At 39.5% G+C, this 15,889-nt stretch overlaps 1 non-coding gene across 1 annotated transcript; it reads right to left on the bottom strand.

Moving 5' to 3' along the window:
• Positions 1-14,176: 14,176 nt before the first annotated feature.
• On the bottom strand, positions 14,177-14,284 carry LOC130942878 (small nucleolar RNA R71). The gene has a single exon (XR_009071424.1). It is a non-coding gene; the product is annotated as a small nucleolar RNA R71 (small nucleolar RNA).
• Between the last annotated feature and the right edge of the window lie 1,605 nt (positions 14,285-15,889).

The raw sequence follows: 15,889 nt of genomic DNA, 5'->3' as shown, positions 1-15,889 counted from the left end.
CTTTGCTGTAAGACAGAGGTTGCTTACAGAGGTATCAAGATGAATGTGCTCCTGTAAGACAGAGGTTGCTTACAGTGAGTGTGTTGTGGCTCCTGTAAGACAGAGGTTGCTTACAGTGAGTATGTTGTTGCTCCTGTATGACAGAGGTTGCTTACAGTGAGTCTGTTGGGCGTATATCGGCTAATAAGTTTCGCCTTGCAAGACAAAGGTTGCTTGCAGTGGATACCCTGCAAGACAAAGGTTGCTTGCAGTGGGTATTGCCAACAGGAAAGCCTTATCCAGACAGAGGTTGCTGGGTAACGTCGGGAGCGGGTATGTAACCGACAGATGAGCTCATTACCTGCACTAGGGCTAGACATGCATCATACTTGGTTGTGCATTTTTTCTATTATGATTGTTGCATGAATGTATGCGTTCTCTGTTTGTATTCTATTCTCTGTGTTTGTGTCTGTGTTTTACTTTCTTGAATTCTTCTGTTTGTGATCTTTTTCTGTTTTCTCTATTTTCTCTATTTATCTGTCTTCTGTTTACTACTTCTCTATATTCTGCTATTAGTCTGCTAAACAACACAAAATTAATGAACGTAACTAATAACCCCGACCCTACTAAGAACTCCCCAGTTCTTACCCCTTCTCTCTCCCTTCCCCCTCCAGATGGAAGCATGAGTACCTTTCCGTAGTTCACTGATGACCGTTCGTAAAGAGAATTCCGCTCTAGGTAGTCTTCTGAGTCTAGGGTGAATCTCTTTATCTATGTATATGTATATACTGTGAGACCAGCCAACGTCTGCACCCCGTTCGTATGCGCACTTTAACCTGAATCCTGTGTACGAGACTCCCGTTGTGTGGCTACTTGATGAGGTACCAGAGAGACGTCATATGGCAATGTCTGATCGTGCAGAGGAGTAACAAATGATGTTCTACCTTTTGATGATGTTCCACCTGACTTGAGTTTTTGAAGACTTAGAACGTACTCTCTCTCGCTTTAGTAGTTTAGAGGGACTAGGCGAGTATAGAGTCTAGGCTAGCCTGGGTGCCAGCTTAGGGACTTCATGAACAGGTCAGGACCTGGGATGTTGTATATATATATATATATATATATATATGTATATAGATATTATTTAGCTATATCTAGGGGTGTTCTAACTAAAGGTCTATACTCTAATAAAGGCTGGTTCACTGAATCTTGTTAGCTGCTTGTGATGTATTTATGTGTGGTTTTTTATAACTGTTTTATCTGTTATTATTTGTGAATTGATTATAAATGATTATGTTTATTAATCCAAACGTTTTCAGAAAAAAATAATACACCTCGCAAATTAACTACGCTTTTAACAACGGATCAGGCTCATATGATAAATAATAGATAATAACTAGGAAGACAAATTGGTAGCGCTCAGTTTCCGGTGTGTCCTAGGCGTACTGAAAATTGGGTCGTTACAATTTGGTATCAGAGCAGTTCGTTTCCAGTAGAGCCTGGGGAGTGGACTGACTATGCTTCATTGCATACTCTGCTTGTGTGTCTCATGTCGTTAGGGTATCTTTAAGATACATTTGGCATGAATGTCTATGAGTGCTCATTTTGGGAATGTTCATACCTAACTTGAGATATTAAGACTGATCACCTTAATATTGATTGTTTGGTACGGATAAGACCTCAATGACTGTGAATAGGCATGGTTTAATCGAGTTCCGAACGACAAATTCGTGTCAGGCACAACTATTCTTATAGCTGTTATGATTTCCATGGCCATGGCTATGTGATATTTAGATGCTGTAAGGAACGAACTGATATTTTCGTCAGGATGGCTTGAAGGAAATAGACCGCTTAGAGTTGGATTTCTTGCATGCGGCTGAAATTTTGAGGGCAAAATTTTCTTTTAGGAGGGTAGAATGTAACAACCCTGATTTTCGAGTACGCGAGATCTTTTCTGAAAGTACGAATTTCTCCGGAAGATCAGTAAAGGGAGCACCTCTTCTATCTCAACAAGTATATTGATCCTCATTGTCATTATGTCATCCTTAATCTATAACCTCCTCTGAGGCAAGCTTGATAATGCAATCGCAAAGAACTTAGTTTTTGAACCGTATCGGTTAGGAGTTTTGATCCGGTTTTTCGTAGATAGTCTCAGTTTGACGAACTGGACTCGATTCATGAGAGGAGAGAAATAATAGTATAATATTATCATTATATTAGTATTAGAAGATGATTGAATGATATTATAAGGTTACCTGGTCTGTTTTAGTTAAAAACAGAAAATCGGTTTAACCGGGTTCACAGTTTACTGGTACAGCTTAGCACCAGCACTCTCTGATGATTTTAGCAATGCTAAGGCCTCATTATTCATGTTTTATTCTCATAATAAATATGTTACTAGTGTCATTTATGCTAGTAGCTCAGAAAATAATTTTTAGAGATGTTTTTGCAAGTGTTCTGATACACCTAGTTTTAGTAGTTATACACCAGAGATATATTATTTTAATCCACCTCCAAGCCAACCAATCATAATTCACCCTACACCCCCAAAACCCCCAAGGCTGCCTCATTTGCTCATTGTGGCCGAAAATCACCAAGAGAAAAAGGAGAGAAAGTTCTTGGTTCATAAATCTTCAAAGCTTGATTTCTTCTAAACTAAAACTCAAATCAAAACACCGATTTCACCAAAATGATCCTCTCTTCTTTCTCTAGATAACCATGTGACTTATCAAGGCTGGAAATAAGGTGAGATGGCTGTCTCCCTCCCTCTTCAATTTGGTTTTCAAGGAAAACCATGCAAAACATGTGTTTTCTTGATGTTTTTCCTTAGGAATCATGCTTAACTTGACTTGAGGGCCAAGAAACGTGACTTTCCAGAAAGTCTAAGGTTAGAAATCACTTCCTAACATGCTGAGTGAGATTTGGTTAGTTGAGGGTTTTTGGATTTAAGTTGTTCTTGATGTGATTTAGAGGAAAAGTGCTTAAGGACCACCTGAAAGTTTGATTGAATTAGGAGCAGCAAAACCAGGTAGGGTTTGACAATTTAATCTTGATTGATTGTGTTTGAGTTGTGTGATTATGATATGGTTGGCTGTGCTTGAAATTGATGTTTGTATGAGTAATTCTGTTGAAATTTTGGTGAAAATTTGATGAAATTTGATGAAATTCAAGCTATGAATGTGTTCTTATGGCTGCTGAAAAACGAATCCCTAGAGCTTAATTGGGGTTCAATTTGTGTTAAAATCATGTAGAAAAGATGGGGTTTTAGTGGCTGGGAATTTATTTTGAATTTCGGTAAAAATCGGTTGCTGAAAAGACTGAAAAACGGGTAAAAACAGAGAAAGAATCTGAAGAATTAACGAAGAACACGAAGAACACTTTGAGTGTGGTGAAGAACAATGAAGAACACCTTTTTTATTCATAAAAGGGCAAGGAAGTAAATATTTGGTGTTGAGGGGGTATTTGGTAATTTCTGAAAGTTAGGTGGTAAAAGTAGAAATATTAAAAGTTACCGGGGTAAAAAGTTAATTTTGAAAGAGAAAAGGTAAAGGCAGGTAAATTTCGAAAATTTAATGATAAAATAATAAATAAAAAAAAATATTAAATAATAATATTAATTAAAAATAATATTTTAATAAAAATAATAAATAATGCGAAAAAGGCAGTTTTCTGTAAAAGCTTTAGAAAGACAACTTTAAGTGCAGAATCTCATAATTACCTTCATAAAAACTTAGGGAGTGGTAATAACAGTTAGTGAGGCAAAGATAAAGAAAGATAAAAAGTTGAAGAAAAGATAAAAGTCGAAGAAAAAGTCTGTAATGTTTTAATGGCAGAAAAACAGACAGAGATTAGTAAACGAACTAGGGCAACATAGTTAGTCCTTGAGTTGCGACTAGGGTTAGGTATTATATGAAAGTTAAATTGTTTCAGTATAGACTTATGAACCTATACTTGGGACAGGCGAACTATTCATACCGAGATTTACATAAGCTTTAAATACATAAGTTAAGCAGAGAAAAGAGTAACCAGAGCAGAGTAAAGAGATACAGAGAACAGAATAAAGAGATAATGAGAAAAGAGTAATATAACAAAAAGATTAAAGGAGAAGAGTATAAGAATAAAGAGTTAAGCCTTGTGGCATGGTGTTTTGTTGTATGTTCATCTGCTGCTTTTCCATTGGCCCTAGAGGTCCTATAGGCCCAAGTTCACCTACAGTGAGTTGTCATTTCTATAGGCCGAAGTTCACCTATAGAAAGTTGTTGTGTTGTGATTGAACAGAGAAAGAAAGAGGTAATGTATAAGAATGTGAAAGTGATGATGAATAACGAGATTAATAATGAATGATGGTAATGATAATGATTATGTGATGATCTGCTGCATGAATACAGTCAGATAGATGGTGGTACGACCACTGAGAACGCTTTCCTGGGATACCTTGCTATAATGCTTTGCTGTAAGACAGAGGTTGCTTACAGAGGTATCAAGATGAATGTGCTCCTGTAAGACAGAGGTTGCTTACAGTGAGTGTGTTGTGGCTCCTGTAAGACAAAGGTTGCTTACAGTGAGTATGTTGTTGCTCCTGTAAGACAGAGGTTGCTTACAGTGAGTCTGTTGGGCATATATCGGCTAATAAGTTTCGCCTTGCAAGACAAAGGTTGCTTGCAGTGGATACCCTGCATGAATGTATGCGTTTCTCTGTTTGATTCTATTCTCTGTGTTGTGTCTGTGTTTACTTTCTTGAATTCTTCTGTTGTGATCTTTTTCTATTTTCTCTATTTTCTCTATATATCTGTCTTCTGTTTACTATTCTCTATATTGCTATTAGTCTGCTAAACAACACAAAATTAATGAACGTAACTAATAACCCCGACCCTACTAAGAACTCCCCAGTTCTTACCCCTTCTCTCTCCCTTCCCCCTCCAGATGGAAGCATGAGTACCTTTCCGTAGTTCGCTGATGACCGTTCGTAAAGAGAATTCCGCTCTAGGTAGTCTTAGAGTCTAGGGTGAATCTCTTTATCTATATGTATATACTGTGAGACCAGCCAACGTCTGCACCCCGTTCGTATGCGCACTTTAACCTGAATCCTGTGTACGAGACTCCCGTTGTGTGGCTACTTGATGAGGTACCAGAGAGACGTCATATGGCAATGTCTGATCGTGCAGAGGAGTAACAAATGATGTTCTACCTTTTGATGATGTTCCACCTGACTTGAGTTTTTGAAGACTTAGAACGTACTCTCTCTCGCTTTAGTAGTTTAGAGGGACTAGGCGAGTATAGAGTCTAGGCTAGCCTGGGTGCCAGCTTAGGGACTTCTTGAACAGGTCAGGACCTGGGATGTTGTATATATATATATATATATGTATATAGATATTATTAGCTATATCTAGGGTGTTCTAACTAAAGGTCTATACTCTAATAAAGGCTGGTTCACTGAATCTTTAGCTTGTGATGTATTTATGTGTGGTTTTTTATAACTGTTTATCTGTTATTATTTGTGAATTGATTATAAATGATTAGTTTATTAATCCAAACGTTTTCAGAAAAAATAATACACCTCGCAAATTAACTACGCTTTTAACAACGGATCAGGCTCATATGATAAATAATAGATAATAACTAGGAAGACAAATTGGTAGCGCTCAGTTTCCGGTGTGTCCTAGGCGTACTGAAAATTGGGTCGTTACACATTCCGTGAGATTAGAGTCTTCGTGGTATAGGCTAGAACTGATGGCGGCATTCAAGAGAATCCGGAAGGTCTAAACCTTGTCTGTGGTATTCTGAATAGGATTCAATGATTGAATGACTGTGACATGCTTCAAACTCGCGATTGTGGGGCGTTAGTGACAGACGCAAAAGAATCACTGGATTCTATTCCGACATGATCGAGAACCGACAGCTGGATAGCTGTGCCGTGATAGGGTGCGTTGAACATTTCCACTGAGAGGATGGGAGGTTGCCACTGACAACGGTGAAACCGTTGCATAAGCTTGCCATGGAAAGGAGTAAGAAGGATTGGATGAAGACAGTAGGAAAGCAGAGAGACGGAAGGGACAAAGCATTTCCATTCGCTTATCTGAAGTTCTCACCAATGAATTGCATAAGTATCTCTATCTTTATCTTTATGTTTTTTTCATCATCTATACCCATTTGAGTCTGCCTGACTAAGATTTACAAGGTGACCATAGCTTGCTTCATACCAACAATCTCCGTGGGATCGACCCTTACTCGCGTAAGGTTTATTACTTGGACGACCCAGTGCACATGTTGGTTAGTTGTGCAAAGTTGTGTTTATGCCATGGTATTGAGCACCAAGTCTTTGGGGCCATTACTAGGGATTATTTGAGTTGTGAAAAGTAGTGATCACAATTTCGCACACCAAGTTTTTGGCGCCGTTGCCGGGGATTGTGTCGTGTTTGGACAACTGACGGTTCATCTTGTTGCTTAGATTAGGTATTTTTCAGAGTTCTTAAGAATGAATTCTAGTGTTTCAAGGTGACGTTCTTATCATCACCAAAGCTGATTGATTCTCATCAATTTAGCTCTAGAATGCAATGTCCTGCTGAAGCTTGGCTATTCATGTCTAATTCCTTTAGACTGAAGCTTTAGACTAACATTGCATGATTCCTGGAACTCTCATTAAGAATTTTGATACCTTTATTTTCTTTGCCACTTAATTTTCGAAAAAAAAAAAACAAAAAAAATTACAAAATCATAAAAACCAAACATATTTTATGTTTCTTGTTGAGTCCAGTGTCTCATTTTAAGTTTGGTGTCTTGCATGCATTGTTTATTTGATCTTGGTTCTATTTTCAAGTCAATAGTACAGGGAACTGAAGATTCAGAACATGCAGCAGAGGAATTACACAGAAAAAAACTAGGCGTTCAAAACGCCCAGTGAAGAAGGACAGACTGGCGTTTAAACGCCAGCCAGGGTGCCTGGTTGGGCGTTTAACGCCCAAAAGGGTAGTGCATTGGGCGTTAAACGCCAGAATGTGCACCATTCTGGGCGTTTAATGCCAGGATGGCACAAGAGGGAAGATTTTGTTTTCAAATCAATTTTTTTCTAAGTTTTCAAAGTTTTTCAAAATCAAATCTTTTTCAAATCAAATCTTTTCAATCAAATCTTTTTCAAAATCAATTTCTTTCCCTTTTCAAAGATACTTGCTAACAATTAATGATTTGATTCAACATCTCAAGTGTGTTGCCTTTTCTGTTGAGAAAGGTTTAATGTTTGAATCATATCTTTTCTCGTTAGCCAAGTCATTAATTTTTAAAATCAAATCTTTTTAAAATTGTTTTCAAATCATATCTTTTCAATCATATCTTTTTAATCACATCTTTTTCAAAATAGTTTTCAATCATATCTTTTTAAATTCTAATTTCAAAATCTTTTTCAAAAATTACTTGATTTCTTTCCCACTCTTGGTTTTCGAAAATCAATTAAAGTTTTTCAAAATGTTTTTAAAATCTTTTTAATTTAATTTTCGAAATTTCTTCCCCTCTTCTCACATCCTTCTATTTATGGAATACCACTCCTCCTCAATGCACAATTCGAACTCTATCTCACTAAGTTCGAATTCTTCTCCCTCTTCCTTCTATTTTTCTTTTTCTCTGACACCTCAAGGAATCTCTATACTGTGACATAGAGGATTCCATATTTTCTTGTTCTCTTCTCTTTCATATGAGCAGGAACAAAGACAAAGGCATTCTTGTTGAGGCTGACCCTGATCCTGAAAGGACCTTGAAGCGAAAGCTAAGAGAAGCTAAGGCACAACTCTCTATAGAGGACCTGACAGAAATCTTCAAAGAAGAAGAACCCATGGCAGCCGAAAACAACAACAATGCCAACAATGCAAGGAAGGTGCTGGGTGACTTTACTGCACCTACTCCCGACTTCTATGGGAGAAGCATCTCTATCCCTGCCATTGGAGCAAACAACTTTGAGCTTAAGCCTCAATTAGTTTCTCTAATGCAACAGAATTGCAAGTTCCATGGACTTCCATTGGAAGATCCTCATCAGTTTTTAGCTGAATTCTTGCAAATCTGTGACACGGTCAAGACTAATGGGGTTGACCCTGAGGTCTACAGACTTATGCTATTCCCTTTTGCTGTAAGAGACAGAGCTAGGATATGGTTGGACTCACAACCTAAAGAAAGCCTGAACTCTTGGGAAAAGCTAGTCAATGCCTTCTTGGCAAAGTTCTTTCCACCTCAAAAATTGAGTAAGCTTAGGGTGGAAGTCCAAACCTTCAGACAGAAGGAAGGAGAATCCCTCTATGAAGCTTGGGAAAGATACAAACAATTGATCAGAAAGTGTCCCTCTGATATGCTTTCTGAATGGAGCATATAGGTATTTTCTATGATGGTCTCTCTGAACTATCCAAGATGTCATTGGATAGCTCTGCTGGAGGATCTCTTCATCTGAAGAAGACGCCTACAGAAGCTCAAGAACTAATTGAAATGGTTGCAAATACCAATTCATGTACACTTCTGAAAGGAATCCTGTGAACAATGGGACGAATCAGAAGAGAGGAGTTCTTGAGATTGATACTCTGAATGCCATATTGGCTCAGAACAAGATATTGACTCAGCAAGTCAATTTGATTTCTCAAAGTCTGTCTGGAATGCAAAATGCACCAAACAGTACTAAGGATGCTTCATCTGAAAAAGAAGCTTATGATCCTGAGAACCCTTCAATGGAAGAGGTGAATTACATGGGAGAACCCTATGGAAACACCTATAATTCTTCATGGAGAAATCATCCAAATTTCTCATGGAAGAATCAAGAGAGACCTCAACAAGGTTTCAATAACAATAATGGTGGAAGAAACAGGTTTAGCAATGGCAAGCCTTTTCCATCATCTTCTCAGCAACAGACAGAGAGTTCTAATCAGAGCCACTCTAACTTAGCAACCATGGTCTCTGATCTGATCAAAACCACTCAAAGTTTCATGACTGAAACAAGGTCCTCCATTAGAAATTTGGAGGCACAAGTGGGACAGCTGAGCAAGAAAATTACTGAACTCCCTCCTAGAACTCTTCCAAGCAATACAGAAGAAAATCCAAAAGGAGAGTGCAAGGCCATCAACATGGCCGAATTTGGAGAGGAGGAAGAGGCAGTGAACGCCACTGAGGAAGACCTCAAGGGACGTCCACTGGCCTCCACTGAGTTCCCCAATGAGGAACCATGGGAATCTGAGGCTCAAAATGAGACCATAGAGATTCCATTGGACTTACTTCTGCCTTTCATGAGCTTTGATGAGTATTCTTCCTCTGAAGAGGATGAGTATGTAGCTGAAGAGCAAGTTGCTAAATACCTTGGAGCAATCATGAAGCTAAATGACAGGTTATTTGGTAATGAGACTTGGGAGAACGAACCTCCTTTGCTCACCAAAGAAATGGATGACTTGTCAAGGCAGAAATTACCTCAAAAGAGACAAGATCCTGGGAAGTTTTCAATACCTTGCACCATAGGCACCATGACCTTGAAGAAGGTTCTGTGTGACTTAGGGTCAAGTGTAAACCTCATGCCTCTCTCTGTAATGGAGAAGCTAGGGATCTTTGAGGTACAAGCTGCAAGAATCTCACTAGAGATGGCAGACAACTCAAGAAAACAAGCTTATGGACTTGTAAAGGATGTTTTGGTGAAGATTAAAGACCATTACATCCCTGCTGATTTCATAGTCCTAGAGATTGGGAAGTGCATGGATGAATCCATCATCCTTGGCAGACCCTTCCTTGCCACAGCAAAGGCTGTGATTGATGTTGATAGAGGTGAACTGATCATTCAAGTGAATGAAGAACCCTTTGTGTTTAAGGCTCAAGGATATCCCTCTGTCACCATGGAAAGGAAGCATGAAGAGCTTCTCTCAAAGCAGAGTCAAACAGAACCCCATAGTCAAACTCTAAGTTTGGTGTTGGGAGGCCACAACCAAACTCTAAGTTTGGTGTTGAACCCCCACACTCAAACTCTAAGTTTGGTGTTGGGAGGTCCCAACATTGCTCTGAGTATCTGTGAGGCTGCACGAGAGCCCTCTGTCAAGCTACTGACATTAAAGAAGCGCTTGTTGGGAGGCAACCCAATGTTATATTTTATCTATTTTCCTTTGTTATTTTATGTTTTCTGTAGGTTGATGATCATGAGAAGTCACAAAATCAATTGAAAAAGCAAAAACAGAATGAAAAACAGGAAGAAAAACAGCACACCCTGGAGGAAGAACCTACTGGCGTTTAAACGCCAGTAAGGCCAGCAGATGGGCGTTTAACGCCCAGTCTGGCACCATTCTGGGCGTTTAACGCCAGAAAGGGGCACCAGACTGGCGTTAAACGCCAGAAAAGGGCAAGCACTTGGCGTTAAACGCCAGAAATGGGCACCAACCCGGCGTTTAACGCCAGAATTGGCTCAAAACGCATTTTTGCATGCCATTTGGTGCAGGGATGACTTTTCCTTGGCACCTCAGGATCTGTGGACCCCACAGGATCCCCACCACCCTCTTTCTTCTTCACCCATTCACCAATCACCTCAATACCTCTTCCCCAAAAACCCTTCACCTTTCAAATCCAATCTTTCTCTTCACCACTGATGAGGGGATAATTTATACGCTTTTTGGCATTGTTTTTAGTATGTTTTTAGTAGTTTGAGTTGAGTTTTTAGTATATTTTTATTAGTTTTTAGTTAAAATTCACTTTTCTGGACTTTACTATGAGTTTGTGTGTTTTTCTGTGATTTCAGGTATTTTCTGGCTGAAATTGAGGGACCTGAGCAAAAATCTGATTCAGAGACTGAAAAGGACTGCAGATGCTGTTGGATTCTGACCTCCCTGCACTCGAAGTGGATTTTCTGGAGCTACAGAAGCCCAATTGGCGCGCTCTCAACGGCGTTGGAAAGTAGACATCCTGGGCTTTCCAGCAATATATCATAGTCCATACTTTGCCCAAGATTTGATGGCCCAAACCGGCGTTCAAAGTCACCCTCAGAATTTCCAGCGTTAAACGCCGGAACTGGCTCCAAAATGGGAGTTAAACGCCCAAACTGGCACAAAAGCTGGCGTTTAACTCCAAGAAGAGTCTCTGCACGAAAATGCTTCATTGCTCAGCCCAAGCACACACCAAGTGGGCCCGGAAGTGGATTTTTATGTCATTTACTCATCTCTGTACACCCTAGGCTACTAGTTCTCTATATATAGGACCTTTTACTATTGTATTTAGAGAGCTTTTGATCATGTTTTTATGATTGAACTCACTTTGGGAGGCTGGCCATTCGGCCATGCCTAGACCTTGTTCTTATGTATTTTCAACGGTGGAGTTTCTACACACCATAGATTAAGGTGTGGAGCTCTGCTGTACCTCGAGTATTAATGCAATTACTATTGTTCTTCTATTCAATTCCGCTTGTTCTTTGTCCAAGATATCGCTTGTTCTTCAACTTGATGAATGTGATGATCCGTGACACTCATCATTATTCTCACCTATGAACGTGTGACTGACAACCACCTCCGTTCTACCTTAGATTGGGTGAATATCTCTTGGATTCTTGATACACGATGCATGGTTGATCGCCTGACAACCGAGTGCTCGTCTGACAAACGAGCCAGCCATTCCGTGAGATCAGAGTCTTCGTGGTATAGGCAAGAACTGATGGCAGCATTCAAGAGAATTCGGAAGGTCTAACCTTGTCTGTGGTATTCTGAGTAGGATTCAATGATTGAATGACTGTGACGTGCTTCAAACTCCTAGCAGGCGGGGCGTTAGTAACAGACGCAAAAGAATCACTGGATTCTATTCCGGCCTGACCGAGAACCGACAGATGGATAGCCGTGCCGTGACAGGGTGCGTTGAACATTTCCACTGAGAGGATGGGATGTAGCCACTGACAACGGTGAAACCCTTGCATGAGCTTGCCATGGAAAGGAGTAAGAAGGATTGGATGAAGACAGTAGGAAAGCAGAGAGACGGAAGGGAAGGCATCTTCATACGCTTATCTGAAGCTCTCACCAATGATATACATAAGTATCTCTATCTTTATCTTTATGTTTCATTCATCATCTATACCCATTTGAGTCTGCCTGACTAAGATTTACAAGGTGACCATAGCTTGCTTCATACCAACAATCTCCGTGGGATCGACCCTTACTCGCGTAAGGTTTATTACTTGGACGACCCAGTGCACTTGCTGGTTAGTTGTGCGAAGTTGTAGTGATCACGATTTCGCGCACCAAGTTTTTGGCGCCGTTGCCGGGGATTGTTTTGTGTATGGACAACTGACGGTTCATCTTGTTGCTTAGATTAGGTATTTTTCTTCAGAGTTCTTAAGAATGAGTTCTAGTGTTTCATGATGATCTGTTGAAATCTGGCTGGCTGAGAAGCCATGTCTAATCTTATTGGACTGAGTTTTCAACTTATCATCACAATAGCTTGTTGATTTCTATCAATCTTGCTATTGGAGCAATGATCTGCTAAGGCTTGGCTGGCCATTGGCCATGTCTAGTGTTTTGGACCGAAGCTTTCTCTGAAAGCTTGGCTGGCTGTGAAGCCATGTCTAATTCCTGGACCGGAGCCTTAGACTAGCATTGCAATGATTCCTGGAATCCAAACTGAGAATTCTGAAACCTTTATTTTCTATTTTCATATAATTTTCGAAAAAGCACAAAAAAATTTCAAAATCATAAAAACCAAAAAGATTTTATGTTTCTTGTTTGAGTCTAATGTCTAATTTTAAGTTTGGTGTCTTGCATGCATTGTTTATTTGATCTTGGTTCTATTTTCAAGTCAATAGTACAGGGAACTGAAGATTCAGAACATGCAACAGAGGAATTACACAGAAAAAGCTGGGCGTTCAAAATGCCCAGTGAAGAAGGACAGACTGGCGTTTAAACGCCAGCCAGGGTGCCTTGTTGGGCGTTTAACGCCCAAAAAGGTAGTGCATTGGGCGTTAAACGCCAGAATGTGCACCATTCTGGGCGTTTAATGCCAGGATGGCACAAGGGGGAGGATTTTGTTTTCAAAATCAATTTTTTTTCAAGTTTTCAAAGTTTTTCAAAATCAAATCTTTTTCAAATCATATCTTTTCAATCAAATGTTTTCAAAATCAATTTCTTTCCTTTTTCAAAGATACTTGCTAACAATTAATGATTTGATTGAACATTTCAAGTATGTTTCCTTTTCTGTTGAGAAAGGTTTAATGTTTGAATCATATCTTTTCTTGTTAGGCAAGTCATTAATTTTTAATCAAATCTTTTTAAAATTGTTTTCAAATCATATCATTTCAATCATATCTTTTTAAAAGCATAACTTTTCAATCAAATCTTTTTAATCACATTTTTTTTAAAATAGTTTTCAATCATATCTTTTTGATTTATAATTTCAAAATCTTTTTCAAAAATCACTTGATTTCTTTCCCACTTTTATTTTCGAAAATCAATTAAGTGTTTTTTTCAAAATGTTTTCAAAATCTCTTACTCAAATTTTCGAAAATTACTTCCCTTCTTCTCACATCCTTCTATTTATGACTAACACTATTTTTCAATGCACAATTCGAACTCTATTTGACTAAGTTCGAATTCTTCTACCTGTTCCTTCTAATTTTCTTTTCCTCTGACACCTCAAGGAATCTCTATACTGTGACATAGAGGATTCCATACTTTCTTGTTCTCTTCTCTTTCATATGAGCAGGAGCAGAGACAAAGGCATTCTTGTTGAAGCTGACCCTGAACCTGAAAGGACCTTGAAGCGAAAGCTAAGAGAAGCTAAGGCACAACTCTCTATAGAGGACCTAACAGAAATCTTCAAGGAAGAAGAACCCATGGCAGCCGAAATCAACAACAATGCAAGGAAGGTGCTGGGTGACTTTACTGCACATACTCCCGACTTCTATGGGAGAAGCATCTCTATCCCTGCCATTGGAGCAAACAAATTTGAGCTTAAGCCTCAATTAGTTTCTCTAATGCAACAGAATTGCAAGTTCCATGGACTTCCATTGGAAGATCCTCATCAGTTCTTAGCTGAATTCTTGCAAATCTGTGACACTGTCAAGACTAATGGGGTTGACCCTGAAGTCTACAGACTTATGCTATTCCCTTTTGCTGTAAGAGACAGAGCTAGGATATGGTTGGACTCACAACCTAAAGAGAGCCTGGACTCATGGGAAAAGCTAGTCAATGCCTTCTTGGTAAAGTTCTTTCCACCTCAAAAATTGAGTAAGCTTAGAGTGGAAGTCCAAACCTTCAGACAGAAGGATGGAGAATCCCTCTATGAAGCTTGGGAAAGATACAAACAATTGATCAGAAAATGTCCTTCTGACATGCTTTCTGAATGGAGCATCATAGGTCTTTTCTATGATGGTCTCTCTGAACTATCCAAGATGTCTTTGGATAGCTCTGCTGGAGGATCTCTTCATTTGAAGAAGACGCCTGCAGAAGCTCAAGAGCTAATTGAAATGGTTGCAAATAACCAATTCATGTACACTTCTGAAAGGAATCCTGTGAACAATGGGACAAGTCAGAAGAAAGGAGTTCTTGAGATTGATACTCTGAATGCCATATTGGCTCAGAATAAAATATTGACTCAACAAGTCAATTTGATTTCTCAAAGTCTGTCTGGAATGCAAAATGCACCAAGCAGTACTAAGGATGCTTCATCTGAAGAAGAAGCCTATGATCCTGAGAACCCCTCAATGGAAGAGGTGAATTACCTAGGAGAACCCTCTAGAAACACCTATAATTCTTCATGGAGAAATCACCCAAATTTCTCATGGAAGAATCAAGAGAGACCTCAACAAGGTTTCAACAACAATAATGGTGGAAGAAACAGGTTTAGCAATGGCAAGACTTTTCCATCATCTTCTCAGCAACAGACAGAGAATTCTAAGCAGAACCCCTCTGACTTAGCAACCATGGTCTCTGATCTAATTAAAACCACTCAAAGTTTCATGACTGAGACAAGGTCCTCCATTAGAAATTTGGAGGCACAAGTGGGACAGCTGAGCAAGAAAATTAGTGAACTCCCTCCAAGTACCTTTCCAAGCAATACAGAAGAAAATCCAAAAGGAGAGTGCAAGGCCATCAACATGGCCGAATTTGGAGAGGAAGGAGAGGAAGTGAACGCCACTGAGGAAGACCTCAGTTGGCATGCACTGACCTCTACTGAGTTCCCCAATGAGGAACCATGGGAATCTGAGGCTCAAAATGAGACCATAGAGATTCCATTGGACTTGCTTCTGCCCTTCATGAGCTCTGATGAGTATTCTTCCTCTGAAGAGGATGAGTATGTCACTGAAGAGCAAGTTGCTAAATACCTTGGAGCAATCATGAAGCTAAATGACAAGTTATTTGGAAATGAGACTTGGGAGGATGAACCCACTTTGCTCACCAAAGAACTGGATGACTTGTCTAAGCAGAAATTACCTCAAAAGAGACAAGATCCTGGGAAGTTTTCAATACCTTGTACCATAGGCACCATGACCTTCAAGAAGGCTCTGTGTGACTTAGGGTCAAGTGTAAACCTCATGCCTCTCTCTGTAATGGAGTAGCTAGGGATCTTTGAGGTGCAAGCTGCAAGAATCTCATTAGAGATGGCAGACAACTCAAGAAAACAAGCTCATGGGCTAGTAGAGGATGTTCTGGTGAAGATTGAAGACCACTACATCCCTACTGATTTTATAGTCCTAGAGACTGGAAGTGCATGGATGAATCTATCATCCTTGGCAGACCCTTCCTAGCCACAGCAAAGGCTGTGATTGATGTTGATGGAGGTGAACTGATCATTCAAGTGAATGAAGAATCCTTTGTGTTCAAGGCTCAAGGATATCCCTCTGTCACCATGGAGAAGAAGCATGAAGAGCTTCTCTCAAATCAGAGTCAAACAGAGCCCCCACAGTCAAACTCTAAGTTTGGTGTTGGGAGGCCACAACCAA

Source organism: Arachis stenosperma, chromosome 7 (assembly GCF_014773155.1).
Source record: "Arachis stenosperma cultivar V10309 chromosome 7, arast.V10309.gnm1.PFL2, whole genome shotgun sequence".
Classification (NCBI taxonomy): Eukaryota; Viridiplantae; Streptophyta; class Magnoliopsida; order Fabales; family Fabaceae; genus Arachis; species Arachis stenosperma.
Note: the sequence above shows the minus strand (reverse complement) of the source record. Positions and strands in the feature narration are given on the sequence as shown.